The sequence below is a fragment of the Anolis carolinensis genome, chromosome 1 (assembly GCF_035594765.1).
Source record: "Anolis carolinensis isolate JA03-04 chromosome 1, rAnoCar3.1.pri, whole genome shotgun sequence".
Classification (NCBI taxonomy): Eukaryota; Metazoa; Chordata; class Lepidosauria; order Squamata; family Dactyloidae; genus Anolis; species Anolis carolinensis.
In genome coordinates, this window is record NC_085841.1 from 202,260,246 (window position 1) to 202,281,040 (window position 20,795).

Genomic DNA, 20,795 nt, shown 5'->3' on the forward strand with positions numbered 1-20,795 from the left:
CCAAGCTTTCCTGTCTTCTCATGATGTGTCTATCCCTCCAAATTTGTTGTCATCTGCACACTTGATGATCATGCCTTCTAACCCTTCATCTAAGTCATTAATAAAGATGTTGAACAGAACTGGGCCCAGGACAGAACCCTGCTTATGGCACTCCACTTGTCAATTCTTTCCTGGAAGTGACAAGTATTACCTACATAGGTGAAGGGAACAAAAAGGCAAACAACTATGCTGGGTTTTAAAGAAATTGTTGAATTTGAAATTCAGGCAACAACTCAAAGCTGCAGGCCAAAGTGGAAAAGGACATCCCTGCCATCACTGATCACTTGCAAGGGCGAACACAATATATTTTCCTGTCTGTGAGAGAGTATTGAGGTGAGGTGAGAATCAGGGCCCTCCGTACGCTGTATCCAGACCCAAGTCCATGAGCAGAAAACCTTTCCCACCATACTAGACCACCCAAGTTCCTAGATGCATACTTTATTGTACTTAACACATTATTGGAATCAAAAGGTGCAAAGTCAGCCATTCATTTAAAAGAGAATAACAGTGCCTGAACATAGAATGAATCACAAATTCTTTTGATTTGTGAACTGTGTTATGGTAGAATTATTTATACTCTTTTGAATTATTCTTTTTCCTACCCCGCTTCTCTTCCTAAGCACTCTAGCAAAGGGCATCTGTAATCCTAAAACTGTCTCATTTTGGAACAAAGCAAACATTGAAAAGATCTGTACAGGCTGTTCTCAATAACTTTATATTTCTAACATCCAAATTCGAATATCAATGGCTGTGATGGGCAGCAACATAATCCAACTGCTTCCTCCCACTCTCAGAAATAGTTGCAATTTCATATAGAGATGTCCATTTTATCTACAACAGATAAAATACTTATCTGTCTTGTCTCAAAGGCAACATTTAAATATAATAAGAATATATAATTATATGGAACCTCCGGTGGCTCAGTGTATTAAAGCGCTGAGCTGCTGAACTTGCAGACCTAAAGGTTTAAATCCCAGGAGCGGCTTGAGCACCCACTGTTAGCTCCAGCTCCTGCCAACCTAGCAGTTTGAAAACATGCCAATGTGAGTAGATCAATAGGTACCGCTCCGGTGGGAAGGTAACAGGGCTCCATGCAGTCATGCCAGCCACATGACCTTGGAGGTGTCTACGGACAATGCCGGCTCTTCGGCTTAGAAATGGAGATGAGCACCAACCCCCAGAGTCGGTCACGATTGGACTTAACATCAGGGGAAACCTTTACCTTTACCTATATAATTAATTATATATTATATGATCCCGTTCTCCTGGTTTCCAGTGGTGTATAAATATTTTAAATGTAGGTAAAGGTCAAGGTTTTCCCCTGACATTAAGTCTAGTTGTGTCTGACTCTGAGGGTTGGTGATCATTTCCATTTATACGCCGAAGAACCGGCATTGTCTGCAGACACCTCCAAGATAATGTGGCTGACATGCATGGAGTGTCTTCACCTTCCTGCCAGAGAAGATCTACTCACTTTGCATATTTTCTTTCTTTCTTCTTTTTCTTCTTCTTGGAATTTCTTCCAAGACATATCTACAAGGCTAAAAATCTATAAGATGAAGATCTTGCCCAAATTTTTATTCTTGTTCCAAACCCTCCCGGTGAATATTCCTACCAATTTGTTGAAGAAGTGGGATAACTCTATGAAACAATGGGTAGTGGGAGGAAACAAAAATAGAATTGCCAACTTTTTATACTATAGTAAACAAGAAATGGGTGGTTGGGGAGCTCCCTCGTTGGGAACATACTACGAGGCAAGCCAGTTAGCGAGGCTATTAGAATTCGAATTGGAAGGGTCAAAAAAATGGGTGCAAACAGAAAAGGAAGCAAATAATTGGCAAAGGGGAACATTATTGGGAGAGAGAATTGATAGAAAAGACTTAAAGAATTTAAAAGCGGGCCCTTGTTTTTCAATGTTGTTAATCTGGAAAAAATGGCAAAATAAATTACAAATAAATAAAATTGACCCTTTCCCACTAGAAACATTGGAAAATAAGGACAAGACATTCACAAATCTAATTAGGGCACTGAAGGAAAACGTTTCAAAAGGATTGGGGACATCATGAATCCCAAAGGAGAAATACTAAAGTGGGATAAAATAAAAGATAAATGTGGTCAAGGAAACTGGATAGCATGGTTAGGTCTGTCCAGTAAAGCCCAGGCCATGAAAAGAAGAGAAGTTGTCGAAACCCCACTGGATAGAATAATTAAAAGGAAAATATAAATAGATAAAGGAATAACTGGGCTATTGTATGATGTACTAATCACATTAACTTACAATACAAAAATAACCATTATAGATAATTGGAAACAGGAAAAAAACTTCACTGAGAAATTAATTGGGACTTGGATTGACAATATTCCTAAAATTAAGCATATAAGGATTAAAGAAACACAAAGGAAAATAATATCTAAATGGTATAGAACCCCACTCCAAGTAGCACATATAAGGGGAAATACTTCAAATAAGTGTTGGCATAACTGTGGGGAAATAGGTACATTTTCCCACATGTGGTGGGACTGTAGAAAAATTCAGAACTTCTATAGAAAAATAAGAAAAATAATGGAAGAAATAATAGGGAAAGAATTAATATGGGACAAAGCTAGATACATGTCTCTCACAGTAAAGGTAAGCGAAGATAATAATAACTGGACAGAGATTCTAAAATATATGACAGCCGCAATACAAGCCACGATAGCCCGAGGATGGAGGGATGATACAAAATGGGATGTAGAAACCTGGTGGACTTATATATCAGAATATATAATTAACGATTTCATCATTCAAAAGAAAAAAATTTATACAAATAGCCTAAAAGATCAAGACTGGTTAAGGAAATGGACTGTTCTAATCGACAAAATAGACGGAGACGAAAGATACCGTACCTTGAACCAGGCGTTCCACACGATTAAACTGATGTATTGACAATTTTGAATGGCTGTTCCAGGGGGGTGGGGGGTATGGGGGGAGGGTGGGGGTGGAGGGTGATACATTTCTAAGAACTGTTTAAAATGTCATTTAAGAAATAGTTACCTTTGGAACAATGTATACTGAAATAAGTTATGTATGGCAAAAATAGTTAATTGTTATGATGTATCAAAAAGCAATAAAATAATAAAAAAAACTCACTTTGCATATTTTCGAACTGCTAGGTTAGCAGATATGGGGCTAACAGCGGGAGCTCACCCCGCTCCCTGGATTCGAATTGCCGACCTTTCAGTCAGCAAATTCAGCTGCTCAGAGATTTAACCCATTGCACCACTGGGGCGCTTATTTTAAATATAAATTTATTATAAATCTTTATTTTAATTCCTCTTAAATATAAGCTGTTTTCAATATTTTTTTAGATGTTGGCAGACTGGTTGTGAGTGCACATAATCTTAGTAACAGACAATTTTTCAAAGTTATTCTTTCCTTCATTATTTTAATGATGTTTTCTTCCACTGCACAAAGCTTGTTACTTCCTCATAAATATATACATGTGCTATCAAACTGTAAATTTTCCAGGATTACACATGTAAGCAATTCTTTTCAAGAAATGGTTACTAATTTTACTAGAAAATGATAGACTTCTGCAACTTGAAAAGTGAAAGCAAATAAAGACTTTTTAACAACCATTTTGTAAGTAGAACTGTATTAAGAATCTGGAATAAATTTAAAGCAAGAATAGGTAACAAAATTCTACTTTGGATTTCAACTTAAGAGGCATTTTATGAATCACATAAGATAACAAATTAAAAATGGACATCATATGGAGTGTTTGGAAAGGATCAACATACCAAAGCACATCAGAAATTGTCAGAAGAAGGAGTAGAATTTAACTGGTACAAACATAATTAACTTCATGAAATATATAAAATGGATTAAAACTTATTTGAATGTATGATTCAATAGGTGCAAAATATAGGACAGAATATTGAGTTGGAGAGATGAAAAAATGTGGTCTAGAGAATTAAAAGATATTTTAAGTTTTGATCTTAAAGAGAATTTTAGAAAATGATGTATCGTTGTAAACATGACTCCAGTCAAATTTTTGAAGATGTATGAGTATACTAAAAATCTAGGTTGGACATATGAAACATATCAATGTATTTTTCAGCATATGTGAAAAAGCCAAAAAAGAAATAGATAATGATATAAAAATTGTTACAAGAGATTTTTAAATTCAGAATACAGCTAAATCCAACTTCTGCTAGTACAGTAGAGTCTCACTTATCCAACACTCATCCAATGTTCTGGATTATCCAACACATTTTTTGTAGTCAATGTTTTTAATACATTGTGATATTTTGGTGCTAAATTCGTAAATACAGTAATTACTGCGTATTGAACTACTTTTTCTGTCAAATATGTTGTATAAACATGATGTTTTGGTACCTAATTTGTAAAATAATAATCTAATTTGATTTTAATAGGCTTTTCCTTAATCCCTCCTTATTATCCAACATATTCGCTTATCCAACGTTCTGCCGACCTGTTTATGTTGGATAAGTGAGACTCTACTGTACTTCCAAATGAGCAAACAAAAACATGAATTTTAAGTTGTTGCATTATATGATTATAACAGCAAGATTACTTTATGAAGAAAAAATTGTAAAATAAAGAACCACCCTCAAATAAAAATTGGATTATAAAAGCTCTAGAATTGGTAGAAATGGACAAATTGTCTTGTTTGAGATCAACTCTATAATTTATAAAAAATGGAAACATTATTGTGAGTTTTGAAGATTAAGTAGAACATTGTGATAGCAAAGCAGAATAAAAAAGTTAGTAAAATGGCAAGTCACATAATGAGAAGACAGGAAAACTTGGAGAAGATAATGATGCTGGTGAAAACGGAAGGAAAAAGGAAGAGGGGCCGACCAAGGGCAAGATGGATTGATGGTATCCTTGAAATGAGTGGCTTGACCTTGAAGGAGCTGGGGGTGGCTCTGGCATGGGCTGGTCCATCAGATCATGAAGAGTCAGAAGCGACTGAACAAAGAAACAACAACAAAATGGCAAGTTAAAAAATTAGCAAAATACTTTGTGTGTCTTTGAAGTCAGAGGTAGGAAATCAATTTTATTTATTTTTTGATTTTATGACTATTGTTTTTAGAGAGTGTGTGGGGGAATTACACTTTTAATAGGTATATTGGTAATGTAAGTGATGTATTTGAAAATTACTATCTTTACAAATTGTACAACTATACTTGTATTGCTGTAAAAAACATCTAGAGTAGAACTTTGACTTAGTGTCCCAACTTAAGAGCATTTTGAGTCAAGTGCTTTCTCTTGGCCCAGTTTTCACTTTGACATATCCACAGCATTTTGAATTGGTGGGAGGGAGTGCTGGCGGGAGGGTGTGCTAGCGTGAGAGCTTTGGGGCTTCAAGGGAATAGCTTCCATGCCTCGTGCTCTTCTCCTCTTTGGGAGATTGTTGTTTGCTTGCCTCTTGTTCGCTTTGAGGAACTTTGGGTTAGTTGATTTTGAGTAGTTCTGTTCCTGGTATGTTTGGCTTCATGAAGGGAGAGAGGGGGAGAGAGCACGAGAGGGAGGGAGGCTGGAATGAGTCCAGTATGAAGAAAATGATGCTTCTACCTCTTCACTTTGTGCTTAGTGCTTCCTTGCCACAATTTAGAGCTGCTACCATATTAAAATTTATCTTTCTTTTTATTGTTCCATGTGAATGTGAATATTTACATTATTTGTTATTTATAGAGTACATTTTCTTATTTTAAAATGCATAAAAAATATGAGGGGGGTTTCCAGGGGCATAACAGCATTTCAATGGGATAATTCATTTTGAGATAAAAGCATTCTGAGTTAAGAGCTCAGTCACAGAATGAATTAAATTTTTAACTCAAGGTTAGAGTCTCACTTATCCAACATAAACGGGCCGGCAGAACGTTGGATAAGCGAATATGTTGGATAATAAGGAGGGATTAAGGAAAAGCCTATTAAACATCAAATTAGGTTATGATTTTACCAATTAAGCACCAAAACATCATGTTATACAACAAATTTGACAGAAAAAGTAGTTCAATACGCAGAAATGCTATGTAGTAATTACTGTATTTACGAATTTAGCACCAAAATATCACGATGTATTGAAAACATTGACTACAAAAATGTGTTGGATAATCCAGAACGTTGGATAAGTGAGACTCTACTGTAGATTTAAAAATAAAAAAGACAGTGAGTTACATATAGTGTGAAGCACAAGCATTCACATCTACTCCCCTGGCAATGCCTGCCTGCCTTCCTTCCTTCCTTCCTTCCTTCCTTCCTTCCTTCCTTCCTTCCTTCCTTCCTTCCTTCCTTCCTTCCTTCCTTCCTTCCTTTACACATTTTCATATACATAAATAGTGTACCAAATATATTCCTCTTTTGACCTTCAGAAAATTCAAATGGATTGTCCTCACCCCCCCCCCCCCAATACCATTTTGTGCACATATCTTACCACCCAGAGGCCATTTGACTTTCACATGATTCCCTATTCCATTGCCTTTTGCTTCTCTTGCTGTAAAAATTTGAAAGGTCACACACCTCTCTGACTTACCAAGTCCTCTTGAGCAAGGCCAGGAGCTGTATTGCTCCACTGTGACAAGATTATCATAGAATAACACATTTCTCATCAGGTCCAGGCACTTTTATTATCAACACTTCATCAGAGGACCAAAGGGAAAATACTATGTGGCGCATAAAACTGACTTTGGCATCTTCTTTTCTGTCTGCTTTTCCAGATGTAATTAGGACTATTAGGAGTGGGTGTTTCTTTTGCAAAGATCTTCTCTCCTTCTCATGCACACATGCATCCAGTGAGAGATGCTCATGTATACCTCTTGTCATTTAACAGCTGAAAACCTGGACAATGTGGTCAACCACCTGCAACCAACAAAACACATTCTTAAAAGCCGCTCCGAGCCCTAGGGGAGTGGCGGCATATAAGTTTGAAAAATAAATAAATAAATAAATAAATAAAAGGGATTTTCTAGGTCCTCCAGAGACGTCTTCACTATGCTTCTTGAATTTACCATTAACTTGCACTGGAGGACCTAGCAAATTTTAGAGGATAACTTTGGTTCAATGGTAACTTCTAATGGAAGCCATTCATTTCAGTAGGGTTTATTATTACACATGTCCGTAGACACCTCCAAGGTCATGTGGCTGGCATGACTGCATGGAGTGCCGTTACCTTCCCGCCGGAGTGGTACCTATTTATCTACTCACATTTGCATGTTTTCGAACTGCTAGGTTGGCAGGAGCTGGGGCTAACAGTGGGCGCTCATTCCGCTCCCAGGATTTGAACCTGGGACCTTTCGGTCCGCAAGTTCAGCAGCTCAGCGCTTTAACACACTGCGCCACCACCAGGGGCCCAGTAAATGATATAGAAATGTAATATTGAATGATTAAATATATTGATATCACTGAATCCTGTCTTCACACTTCTCCAATTCAGCCACCTTGAGAATATAAAAATTGTCACTATTGAGATATTGAGTCATTTACAGAACAGGCAAGGTGAATGTTATTGACAAAGCAGTCCAGGTTGTCAAAGATTATCAGGTGGAGACTACAGAGCATATTAAGTGAAGCCATGCAGAAGGTGCTCAGCCTTCACATTTTAGTACTATTAATTGTTTGCACAGTTAATTAATCTATTTAAGAAGTATTCTGTTAAATATCCATGGAAATGCACATATTGACTGCTTCAAGGTCAACGCCTTTCCAGAGCTTGAGCTATTGAGTGTTACCTCTCTGCGGTCTCCTCTTCTAATTGGCTTTCTTCTTCTCACTTCCTTTCTCTTGTGGTTTTCTTGCCCACTTAAAAACCAATGTGAAGATCAGCGTCTGCTTTAAGGTGCTCTGCATAAGATGACTGTGACTTAGCTATATCTTTAAAGTAAACATTCTCTCAAAATTTTCTTGCTATGCTCAAATCGTAAAATGTATAAGCCATCCCATTAGCACATTTGCGTAGAAATACACTGTGGCGAAAAGTTGTTAGACAGACTAGCTTGCAAGTTGTTCTCATTTATTTCAATGGATTTTCTTCCCTTTGATGCAATTTGACTGCCCTTTGAATTGGCAGGTACAGCAATAAAAAGAAAGAGAAAGAGAAGGGCCAGAAGGGTGAACAGAACACATCCCCACCTTAGCTGTTCTATGGCCTTGTTTCTCACTCTTTCTGAAGTCCAGTCTACAAAAGAGAGTTTCTAAAGCTAATTCCTTGATTATTTCTCAGGGAATCAAGGATGGGAGGGAAGCTCTCTTCAGGGACAGCTGAAACTAAAAGATGCTGGAGGGCACGGCCACCTTGCTAGACAGAGTAATGATTCAGACTTGGATGAGAGAACGAAAATCACTATTGGATGTCAGAGCTTTATGCTATGCTTGTGGTGTCTTATTTACAGCATACAGCTCTATAGAAAACAAGGCATGCAGTTAAACAGAATTACAAAAATTTGGAAGGGGATGAGAGGGTGACTGAAATGAACCCTTTGGTAGGGCTACTGTCCCCCAACCCCCCAAATAAAGAGACCACACAAAGGTTATGAGTTGAAATATGGAAAACTTTTATTATATGTTACTAATTAAACTTTCTAACTGCAGTACTTCTAAAGGGTGGCATGAACTTGGTGTGGATAAAGCCAAGGTAGTGTCCCTGCCCGGCCTACTCCTTGGATAATTTGGGCAAAACATCTGGGTTTCCTGATGAACTGTCAGTTCCTGGAAGGTGTAGGACACAAAGATAGGCTCACACAGCTTAGAGCTATGGAAAACTTTATTGAATCCGCCTTGCCAAGATGACCGCAAAGCTTCTACTGCCCCTCTTCCACTCTTTCCCCCCGGTATATTAGGTTGTTGCCTCCCTCCTCCCTTCACGTCCCTTCTTCTCCATTCACACCTCCCTTTTCATTGTCCTTTCCCACGTTTGAAGACCAGACCCTGTCATAAATCAGCCTTCCCAACCAAATGGTCTTCTTTATCCGGCTTGTTGTGGTCATGTGTGAAAAGAGCAGCTTGAAGAATGCTAATCTTTTTGCATCCTGACATGAACTAACCTGGGCAACCATTAAGGGAAATGTGACAGAGAATTCTGCCCCAAGGATTTATTGAGGTCAGACTCTCCCCTTTCCTAGGCCATCTTCATTTGCCCTCACTTAGGTTAATATAGGCGAGGGTTTCCATATCTGGCCTACCCATAAAGGAGGTGCCTCAGGTGCCTTAGGTGTACACCAAAATGTAAAATCCCCTGCCATTTTCTGTTATAGCCTATTTAAGACCATCCTGTTGGAAATTGCAATCTGCCAAGCCTCTCACTATTTACCATTTGTACTTGAGTATAAGCCAACCCTAATAAAAGCTGAGGCACCTAATTTTACCACAAAAAACTGGGAAAACTTATTGACTTGAGTATAAGCCGAGGGTGGAAAATGCAGCAGCTACTGGTAAATTTCAAAATGAAAATAGATCCCAATGAAATTATAATGAGGCATCAGTAGGTTAAATGTTTTTTAATATTTACCATATTTCAAAGAAAAACAATAAACTAGTTCTGTAAGTGGAAAAGTAGGGTCAACAAAACAATATGGTATTAACAATGAAATAATAATAATAATAATAATAATAATAATAATAATAATAATAATAAACTTCATTTGTACCCTGCCCTTTCTCCCCCTGGGGACTCAGGCCAGCTTCCAAGATAGTAACAGGCAAACATTCAATGCCTACATAAACAATGCAGAGCTAGATATAGATATATAATTATATATTGTATACACATTTCACATATGCATTTCCCCTGAAACGTTTGCAAATCCTTTCTCTATATATGTGCATTTCCCACCTTCAATATTTGCAAGCCCTATATATTTATGTTTATATCTATCTAGAAATCTGTGTGTGTGTGCGCGCACGCGCGTGTGTGCATTTCCCTTGCAAACCCTATATATCTATATTCATATATATTTATCTAGACATCTCACTTGCAAACATGTGAGGTGAAAATTCATATATAAATTAATGTATACACATAGATACAGATATACAGGTACATGGAAATCTCTAGATATCTATATGTATATAGGATTTGCAAAGACTTGCAAACATATGAGGGGGAAATTCATATCTTCCCACCGGAGTGGTACCTATTGATCTACTCACTTTTTCATGCTTTTAAACTGCTAGGTTGGCAGAACCTGGGGCTAACAACACGAGCTCACCCCAATCCCCGGATTCGAACCACCAACCTTTCAGTCAGTAAGTTCAGCAGTTCAGCGGTTTAACCCACTGTGCCACCGGGGTCTCCGGTGTATAGGATATTGCTATGGTAATTAAAGTGCAATCATAGGGCTATATCTGTGTAACATGAAAGTATCCCTGTGAAACTCAGAAGATATCAGGCTGAGATTAAGTTTATTAACTGAATTATGTTACATCTATGAACATTGTTGAGAAACAGAGAAAATGAAACAGTTCACAATTCCTCTAGGAACTGTATTTGTCCTCAAGGAAAATATTGAAGCGCTTCATATCTGACAAACTCAAGCTTCAGTTTAATGCATTTGGGGACAGAAGAGTGTCAGGAAAAAGGGAGGGAGAGAGAGAATTGCCATTTTATCTTCCTATACCTGTTTCACTGTATGTGCTTTCATGCACTGGTATTGACTTTGTGGCAAACATTCCCCCCAAGTTGAATTGATTTATGGTACACTTTGTAGTCAACCAGACAGTTTCCAGTGAAGTGACAAACAAGTTCTGCTTCCATACTTTCCTAATCAATAAAAGTCAAAGCAAGACCAGGCGAAACATAAATTCAAACATTGAAATGCTGGAAACCCCAAATGTGTAGCAGTGTGATAATCAGCATTTCCATTTGATGTACAAGTTCTCGTTCCTTTGCCTATGCTTCTGATAGAAAGCAATTCCAGGAAGGGGTTGGAAGAAAACAAACCAAGTGGTTCACAAGCAAAGAGATAACATGGAGAGGAAACGGGCACAGAGGAGAGATGGTATAGGGTGCATCTACACTCTAAAACCAATACTGTTTGACAGCACTTTACTATGTCTCAGGCTGGATCTACACTGCCCTATATCCCAGGATCTGATCCCATAGGTAAAGGTAAAGGTTTCCCTTGACGTTAAGTCCAGTCATGTCTGACTCTGGGGGTTGGTGCTCATCTCCATTTCTAAGCCGAAGAGCCAGTGTTGTCCGTAGACACCTCCAAGGTCATGTGGCCGGCATGATTGCATGGAACGCCGTTACCTTCCCACCGGAGTGGTACCTATTGATCTACTCACATTGGCATCTGATCCCATATTATCTTCTTATCTCAGATTATTTGACAGCGTAGACTCATATAATCCAGTTCAAAGCAGATAACCTGGGATCAGATCCTGGGATATACAGCAGTGTAGATCCAGCCTAATTACTGTGGAATTTTGGGATTTGTAGTTTAATGAGGTATCAGCACTGTTGGGCTAGGGAATTGTTTAAAAAGTGTTTTCATTATTTATCACAATTGTATCTTAATGTATGTGTTTTATTACTCCTATATGTTTAATGTTACTTAAATATATAGCTTTTGTGTGTTTTTAATTGTAATGACTTTGAAGAGTGAGTCACTTTGAGTCTCAACTCTAAGATAAAAGTGGAGGTTTGCTGGTGGCAGTTATAATTAGTATTAGTATGCTCTGAAACAACTGTGAATAAACAGTTGCTAAAACAACACAAAGGTTTTTTTCAGACCCATAAGAAATGCATAGTAGCTGTGAAATTCATTTCACATGCATTTATTGTTTGTGTTATTGATCACTGAAATGAACTACAATTCTAGAATAAAATTATGTAATACAATTGCTATTGCTGCTACCGACTTGAACACCAATAGATGAGGAGTAGAAGCCAAATTTGGTGCAAATCTGGTATTTTGCAAGTTTTAAATCAAAGTTGGATATGAACATATGGCCAGACCTGAACAAAACAGCAACATGACTCCAATGTCGAAGTAAAATGTCACTACTTGAGAGATTTCCATTTCAAATGGAGCTCACTATTTTCCAAAAGGAAAAAAAAAACTTGGTCTTTCATAGGGAATATTTGAGGTATTGCCAAGTTTCTTCTCTACAGCTCTGCCAGAAATTTAAAGAACTTTGTGCAGAACTTCTCTGTGCCTCAATCTTATTAGTTTTTTGGGTAGGAATGTGTGAGATGCTCCTTCACTTTGCATTTCAATTCATTGCATATCAATGTATATGTACTCACGATGTACTTTCTGATACGAGTTGTGCATAGTTTGCCACTAAAAGCGAAAAGTTTCCTAAGTTGTTTGTAATATAGTTTTCATAAATTAAAGCCTCTGGTGGCCTAGGGGATAAAAGCCTCATGACTTGAAGGCTGGGTTGCTGACCTGAAAGCTGCCAGGTTCAAATCCCACCCAGGGAGGGTGCGGTTGAGCTCCCTCTTTCAGCTCCAGCTCCATGTGGGGACATGAGAGAAGCCTCCCACAAGCATGGTAAAACATCAAAACATCTGGGCGTCCCCTGGGCAACGTCCTTGCAGACAGCCAATTCTCTCACTCCAGAAGCAATTCCGGTTGCTCCTGACACGTAAAAATAAATAAATAAATAATATACATTTTAAAAGATATATCTATTATTCAAGGGAAAATTGCTTGGAAAGAAACGCACATTTAAATATGGCTTGACCCCACTTTTGCTACCTTTTTTGGGAGGGGGGGGGGGTCAGGGGCGACTTGAGAAACTGCAAGTCATTTCTGGTGTGAGAGAATTGGCTGTTTGCAAGGACATTACTCAGGGGATGCCCGGATATTTTATCATTCTGTAGGTGACTCAGTGTTATTTGTAGTCTGATGCGGCACCTACATTCTTTAGCAGAGAAGGCTAAAGACCTTGTGTAACGACAATTCCCAGGATTCCCATGGCAGTTAAAGTGGTGTCAAAACATTTTCATTCTAGAGTGTAGATCAGGCATGGGCAACCTAAGGCCATCTATGTGCTTACCTCAGGCCTTCCGCATTTTCCCTGTCCTTTTGGCAGAAGGACATGGCAGCTTGCCTCATCCTTATGCCAAAAAGATGAGGCAGGAAGGCATGTAACAGCTGAAAGCCCTCTGGAGCACTCAGCCACCATGTCTCAACCTCCTCCCGGCATAAGGGCACTGCAAGCTGCCCTATCTTTATGCTAGGAGGACGGCTGGAAGAAGGCACGTGGTTGCTGAGAGCACTCTCAGCATTCTGTTTTGCCCTCCTCCCTGAATAATGCCTAGCGGACAGCTAAGGATCAGGGGAGGATAGGGAGGGGAATCGGGGGATAGGAATCAGGGCAGTCGCCATGTGTCCTGCCTTCTTCCCAGCATATTGAAAGGGTAAGCAGCCCGATGCTTATGCTGGGAAGACAACCTGAGGATGACCCAGGCCCTGCCCTTCCCCTTTCTGCCCCCCCCCTCCCAGCCCCCCTCCCAGGCGTGTGCCTGGACCCCCCGCCTTCCTGGCCTGATGTTCCTGTGGGCCCAGGACAAAAATGATTGTCCATGCCTGGTGTAGATGCACTCTATGAGTAAAAAAAGGGGGATGTTGGCCAAAATGTTCATGAATAAATGCAAGTTAAATGGCACTTTCATCTGAGTAAACATGCTCAGTGAGTCTGAGGGTTGCAGGCAGGGGCGGTTCAACTGTGAGGCAAATTAGGCAGTTGCCTGTGGCGCCATCCTCTAGGGGGCGCAGTTGAGGCACTCCCACATGTGCACACATGCATGCATATGTGCACGCACACCCTGCATCCTCCTCCTAGGGTCACTCCGGCCTAGGCCCCCCTTCGGGCCTTCGGCCTGGGCCCATCTTCGGGCCTGAACCCGCCTTCGGGCCATTGGGCCTGGGCCCACCTTCAGTAGACTGTTAGGGATTGTGGGAATTGAAGTCCAAAACACCTGGAGGGCTAATTTTGCCCGTGCCTGACCTCCAGGCACCATCCCTGTGAGCCCTCAGGCCTACAGGGTGACAATTATCCCTAGTTGTTGGTATGCTACTCTGAGGAAGGGGATCTTAACCAGAGGATCCATGAGATTGACTTGGAAAAAATCAATGTATTATCTTTAATTTCTTTGACCTGTAACCGAAATGTAGCAGTTCTTTCACTTATGAATGTATGCAACAAATTACAGCAGTATTCTTTTCATACCACATTATAATTGTATATCTTGAAAATTTGCTTATACTCATCCATAGTTTGAAATTATGGTAGTTGTTAGATTTGACACTATATCTCACATGCTCACAGTCCTGCTGTGTCCACGCTATTTTGTGACACACCAATGTTGAATGTCATAAGACTATATCTGCTGCTACATTCTGAGCCTGACTGATCATAGAACAAAAAAATCCCTCACTCTAAGAGGAGATTATAAAGTGGCACATTTCTCCTGGACTCTTCTATCACTTTCTTGATGGTCTAAAAGTATAATTATTGCTTGCTGAGAGAGAAATCATCAGGGCTTCAGCCTGTCCCACTGGTGGGGAAGAGAGGAGAGCTATGACTAGGGTTGCAAAGATGTTAACTTGAAGTCTCTTATCTCGGATTGCACCCAAATAATCCAAATTACTGTGCATCCCTTGAACTCTATTGTGTCCAGCCAACCAGTCAGGCTAAAAGCACATTGAAGCTGCAGCTGCAACATGTTTCACTGGCCAAAACCAACTCCCTTTCAGAGGCTTGTGAACAGCAAGGCTCCACTAGGGCACTAATTTTCAACCTGTGGGTCCCCAGATGTTTTGGCCAACAATTCCCAGAAATCCCAGCCAGTTTGCCAGCTGTTAGGATTCTGGGAGTTGAAGGCCCAAACATCTAGGGACCCACAGGTTGAGAAGCACCGCACTAGGAGCTTCTTATAGTCAGTAACACAGTGGTAGGTCTCTTGGACATGTAGACACTGGATTAGGCTAGACTCAGTCCATATGTCGAAGTCATCAATACTACTCTAGAGCTTCCTGAAAACTCCAGAATAAATTTCATTTCTCCTGGAACTTAAGAGACCATTTCTACATGTGTATGTGTGTGTGTGTGTAAGGGCACTGTGGGGATGAGTTGTCCTTTCCCTTTATGTCTATATTAACAGTAAAAATATTTGAAAATGTGTGAGTTTGTCTAAAGGAGCAATTACACAGTAGAATCAAGGCAACTTAACATTTTTTCAACTGCCATGACTAAGTGTATCATGGGATTTGCAGTTTGGTGAGGCATTTGCAGTCTTACGAAGAGAAAGCTAAAGACCTTGTAAAAGTATAGCTCCCATGATTCCATTATATTGCACCAAGGCAATTAAAGTGATGTCAAATTACATTAATTCTATGGTATAGATCCACCCAGAGATACAACCACAAGTGCCACATCAGCAACCACAGCAGACATTTTTGAATTTCTGAGGAATTGTACTGTAGTTGAGAACGGATCAATTTTATCAGTATCTGCTTTAATATCTATATATAAAATAATTCAACCTTTCTTCAGCTCAAGTCTAAGTACATCTTTGAAGAGACACATATAATTCAATATTTGGCAGTGTATATCTCGCTGACCAAGTCTGGCAGATTCCAATTGATTTTCTCTTCTCTCTCAGAGCCCTGTCTGTCACAAGCACCTAATTAAAATGCCGTAATCTGATATAATCTGTTTTCCAATTGGTCAGGGCATCAAGCTATCTAACAAAAGTAATTGATTTGTAAACTGCCAAACTTAATTCATGTAGACATCTATTGTCCCTTTTGGACCAGACCCACCAAACAAATTTGTCAGCTGCTGTCTTGAATGATCTGCATGTTTTTGGTTTTCATTTGTTATGAATCAAGCCAAAAATGACAATAGTTGAACACTGGCTGAATACAGATGGAGTTGTGAAAACTGAAGTGAACATCTTTGGGTTTTTCCTCTAACATGTCAAGCCCTGCAGTTTTATACATGTAAGAAGAGATCTGGATTTTCGAAGCAAATAATTCTATAAAGAAACTGAATCTGTTTTCTAGAATGTTTGTGATTCCCAAAACACTTAATGTATATTGTCAGGCTGTTGCCACTTGAAGAGTGGATCAACTTGATATGCAAACTATCTCCACTGAAAAGGGTTTGTTTCTGGTAATACAAAGTGAGTCAAAGTCTGTTCTGATTCATCTGTCATGACTTCTGAACATACATAGATAATGCCTTGTTGCTACAGTTGAGTCAAAAAGAATACATCTGTGAATTCTGCAGATGCATCTAAACTGTAAAATAAATGCAGTTTGACCCTACTTTGTAAAGCCATTGCTCAATGCTATAGAATCATAAGAACTGTAGTTTTGCAAGATCTTTAGTATTCTCTGTCAAAGAGTCCTGGTGCCTCATCAAATGATAGACCCTGGGATTTCAATAGCATTGAGCAATGACAGCTAGAGTAGTATCAAACTACAACAGTTCTATAGTGTAGATACCTTTTTGTGGTGTAGATCCAGTGACACTGCCTTGGTTGCTCGGGAAATTCTCTATGCAAACAATAATATTTCTGTATAGAAATTCTGTTTTCTACACAAGCACAGTGTGGCTTTTGTGCAGAAGTCCCCAACAACTGCATTTGCAGTGTAGGAAGCATCATTTTTTTAAACATGAGGTGTATTTCAGCATAATAGAAAAATGCCTTTTCTTGGATAAAAGTCACCACTGTTAAATTGAGATTTACTTCTGAGTAAACATGAACATGAGTGGACTCTGTCACTTAGATAATACACATGTGATCCTAACCCTAACTCTAAATATCCACAGGGTGAGATGTTCAAATTCTTTTTTAAGTGTGGGTATAACAGTTCTGGAGCCCCGGTGGCAAAGTGTGTTAAAGCACTGAGCTGGAGACCGAAAGGTCCCAGGTTCAAATCCCAGGAGCGGCGTGAACTATTGGGCCGGGCTGTGGCGCAGCTGTTGAGCAGCTGCCTTAAATCACTCTGACCATGAGGTCATGAGTTCGAGGCCAGCCCGTGGCGGGGTGAGCACCCGTCAATTAAAAATAAAAAATAGCCCCTGCTCGTTGCTGACCTAGCAACCCGAAAGATAGTTGCATCTATCAAGTAGGAGATAAGGTACCACTTATAAAGTGGGGAGGCAAGATTAAGTAATTTACGACCTGGAATGAGGAAGTGCCGTCAGTGTGGATGATGAAGCAGCTGCTCCCCCCTGTGGCCAGAATCGAACATCCCCTCAGAAGAAGGTTAACTTGCCTCTGCGTGTGTCTCTCAGTCTCTGTTTGATGTGTTTATGGGCATTGAATGTTTGCCCTATGTGTATTATAATGTGATCCGCCCTGAGTCCCCTTCGGGGTGAGAAGGGCGGAATATAAATACTGTAAATAAATAAATAAATAATACTCACATTAGCATGTTTTCAAACTGCTAGGTTGGCAGAAGCTGGAGCTAACAGCGGGCACTCATTCCGCTCCCGGGATTTGAACCTGGGAACTTTCGGTCTGCAAGTTTGGCAGCTCAGTGCTTTAACACACTTCACCACCGGGGTTCCATGTTTGAATGCATAGTGCCAAGGAAAGTATTTGATACACTTGCCTTAGAGTTGTCATAAGCTTGAAATAAATTAAACAACAGCAACAAACTAAAAAACCTTATTTACACAGAAATCTATGCAACTATTAAGATGTCTATCTTGGTGACTTTAAAAGATGCAACCATGCCTGGACATTTCTTAAATTCTGCCAAGAAATAAACACCTTAATCATATAAAACATCGGGAAAGAATGCTTCTGGAATATGGCCATACAGCCCAGAAAACTCACAACAAAACTTAATCAAAGTTCTTAAAAATATCTCTAACTTTAAAAATGCACCTCTGTTTTTTGGGGGGTATTGAGGAAATATATTTGGAATATAGCATTCCGGTGGCGAAGTGTGTTAAAGCACTGAGCTGCTGAACTTGCAGACCGAAAGGTCCCAGGTTCAAACCCCGGGAGCGGCGGGAGCAACTGCTGTTAGCTCCAGCTTCTGCCAACCTAGCAGTTCGAAAACATGCCAATGTGAGTAGATCAATAGGTACCACTCCGGTGGGAAGGTAACGGCGCTCCATGCAGTCATGCCGGTCACATGACCTTGGAGGTGTCTACGGACAATGCCGGCTCTTCAGCTTAGAAATGGAGATGAGCACCAACCCCCAGAGTCAGACATGACTGGACTTAATGTCAGGGGAAACCTTCACATTTGCCTTATGGGCACATACACCCCAAACTAGATTTTGGGAAATCTAATGAGGCAGTTAATCCAAGGACATCCATACTGTTAACCTAAGATCAGTGCTTTAACACACTTCGCCACCGGAGCTCCTGATTTAGGCCATGATTTACTCTTACGGATCTACCACACCAACCATTTTTACCCATTTTGAACAAATAATTCCAAAGTTATAGCCAAATCTTTACTCTGAAATGGAGTGAGTTGCTGTGAGATTTCCAGGCTACATGACCATGTTCCAAAAGCATTATTTTCTGACATTTCACCCACATCTATGGCAGGTATCCTCAGAGGTTGACCTCTCAAACTTTGAGGATGCCTGCCATAGATGCAGGTAAAATTTCAGGAGATAATGTTTCTGGAACATGGCCATACAGCCTGGGAAACTCACAGCAACCCAGTGATTCCGGTAATGAAAGTCTTTGACAACACACTGAAATGGAGTATGTCAAATCTATCCAAACAGAAACCATATACTGCCAAATAAAATCGAGGAATCTTTACACATCTTTGGTATAAGACAAGTGCTTCCAATACTAGGATAGCTCTGGCTTCAAACAACATATCTGGCATCACTAACAATTCATGCTACAATCAGTGGATTTTCTCCCCATTGTCTTCTGCAGATTGTGACTACCCCCTGTGTTTTGTTGACTAGGCCCATAGAATTAAGTGCTTTGCTTAAGTGCTTGGCTGAACTTTTAAAATCAATGTGAATTCTATTATAAGATTAATAGACAGTTTCTGAACAATACGGGTAAATTCATTATATTCAAGGGGGAAATAATACACTTTTTTCTTTCTCAAAAAAATCCTCTCTGCTGTCATTTTTTATTGAACCAAAGCCTAAAGAGAGTAAAGGCAAGATGCTAGTTAATTGTTATCAACTCTGGAGGCTGTATAAATACTTATTTTCATCAGTGCCTTTCTGGGAAATGCCACTGTAGAGATCACACACAATTTATTCAAAACACTCCTTCTAAGCTCTCTTCTTTTGAGTAAATTGAACTTTTTTCATGGTTTCTGCTGATGCAAAGAGGAGTGGATCATCAAAGATCTCAGGATCCTTCAAAGTATTTCATGAAATACAAGAACATGTAATTTTCCAAGTGGTGTTTAAAAGGGGAAAGAAACAAGCTTGTCATTCAATTATGTTAAGCAAAGAGTATGTTTGACTGGCAGTTATTACACTTGCTGGGCAATTCTGGAAGTTGTAATCCCAAAAAGTGATAGTATCATCATGCCTGATCTTCACAGGCACATCACAGGGGAAACACAGAATTGATTTTTTTAAAGTAGCATTACTTAGCATTTACATGTAGTTTTAACAATAAAAGATTGAGAATACTTTAAAATACTAAGATAACAGCAAAGAGAAGCTGGAGTTCATTTAGGAACCAGTGAGGCATAGTATGAAGAGAGACAAGGGATCAAATCCCTGCTCAGCCATGGAAATACATCTGGCAACCCTGGAGAAGTTGAGCAAATTTTGCCAAGATAGATTCACCTTGGGGTCACAATGAATTAGAAATGGCTTGAAGACATACAGCAACAGAAGGGACTCTATTTCTAGTCTAATTCAGATAAACTTTCACTTGGCAAATCCTTTCTTAAATCCATTTAGAAATAGAACTGTCCACATGTTTTCTCTGAACAAAGTTTAGTCTGTGTCCTGGGATTGTCAGTTTAAGAGGAGAATCATTTAGAAACCTCATTCCCAGAGCTCTTCCGGTGCCTCTGAACAAATTTTATCACATGAAGCTCTTATCAAGTGATTGAGGATAGTAACAATTTACTGGGTTATCGCCTCCACCATCACAACTCTCTGTAACCCATCACTCCAACATTTCATCTCTCCATGGTTCCCCTGCCAATACTTCCTGTAAAGCACATAACTCTGCTGATCCACAGTGCAGCTACTATATATATATATATATATATATATATATATATATATATATATATATAATAAAAGTGAAATCGGAGTATGTATCAGCGTTTTGATTGGTCGGGCGGTGTATGTGCTCGCGTTTTGATTGGCCTGGCGGAATATGGATCAGCTTTCTGATTGGCTGGCCGGAATATTGGCCAGCTTTCTGATTGGCCTCCACTTTCACAGGCCAATGGGACCGCTGAGGCAAAAACTACTACCAACTGGCTTCGTTCGGCCTACTTATCTCCTCAGAACGAAGCTAGCTCTGGGAGAGTTAACAGCCTCGGCCTACACTTTGGTAATCCAAAACACCACTGGGACCACCAGGAAGGCCGGAGCTGGACCAAACCTGACACACATAACCCCTACAACCCATGAACCCACTGACAACGGATCTGGACCACATAGACCCAACATGCCCAACTGTCAGACTGATAATAAAAAACTTTGGTTCTAAGAATTACAGTTCATTCACACATTCACAGCATTCTGAATCCAACTAATGATGGAAAATAATTATGTTTTAATGCTTCCTTTTCAACAATGTTTGTGGGTATGTTTA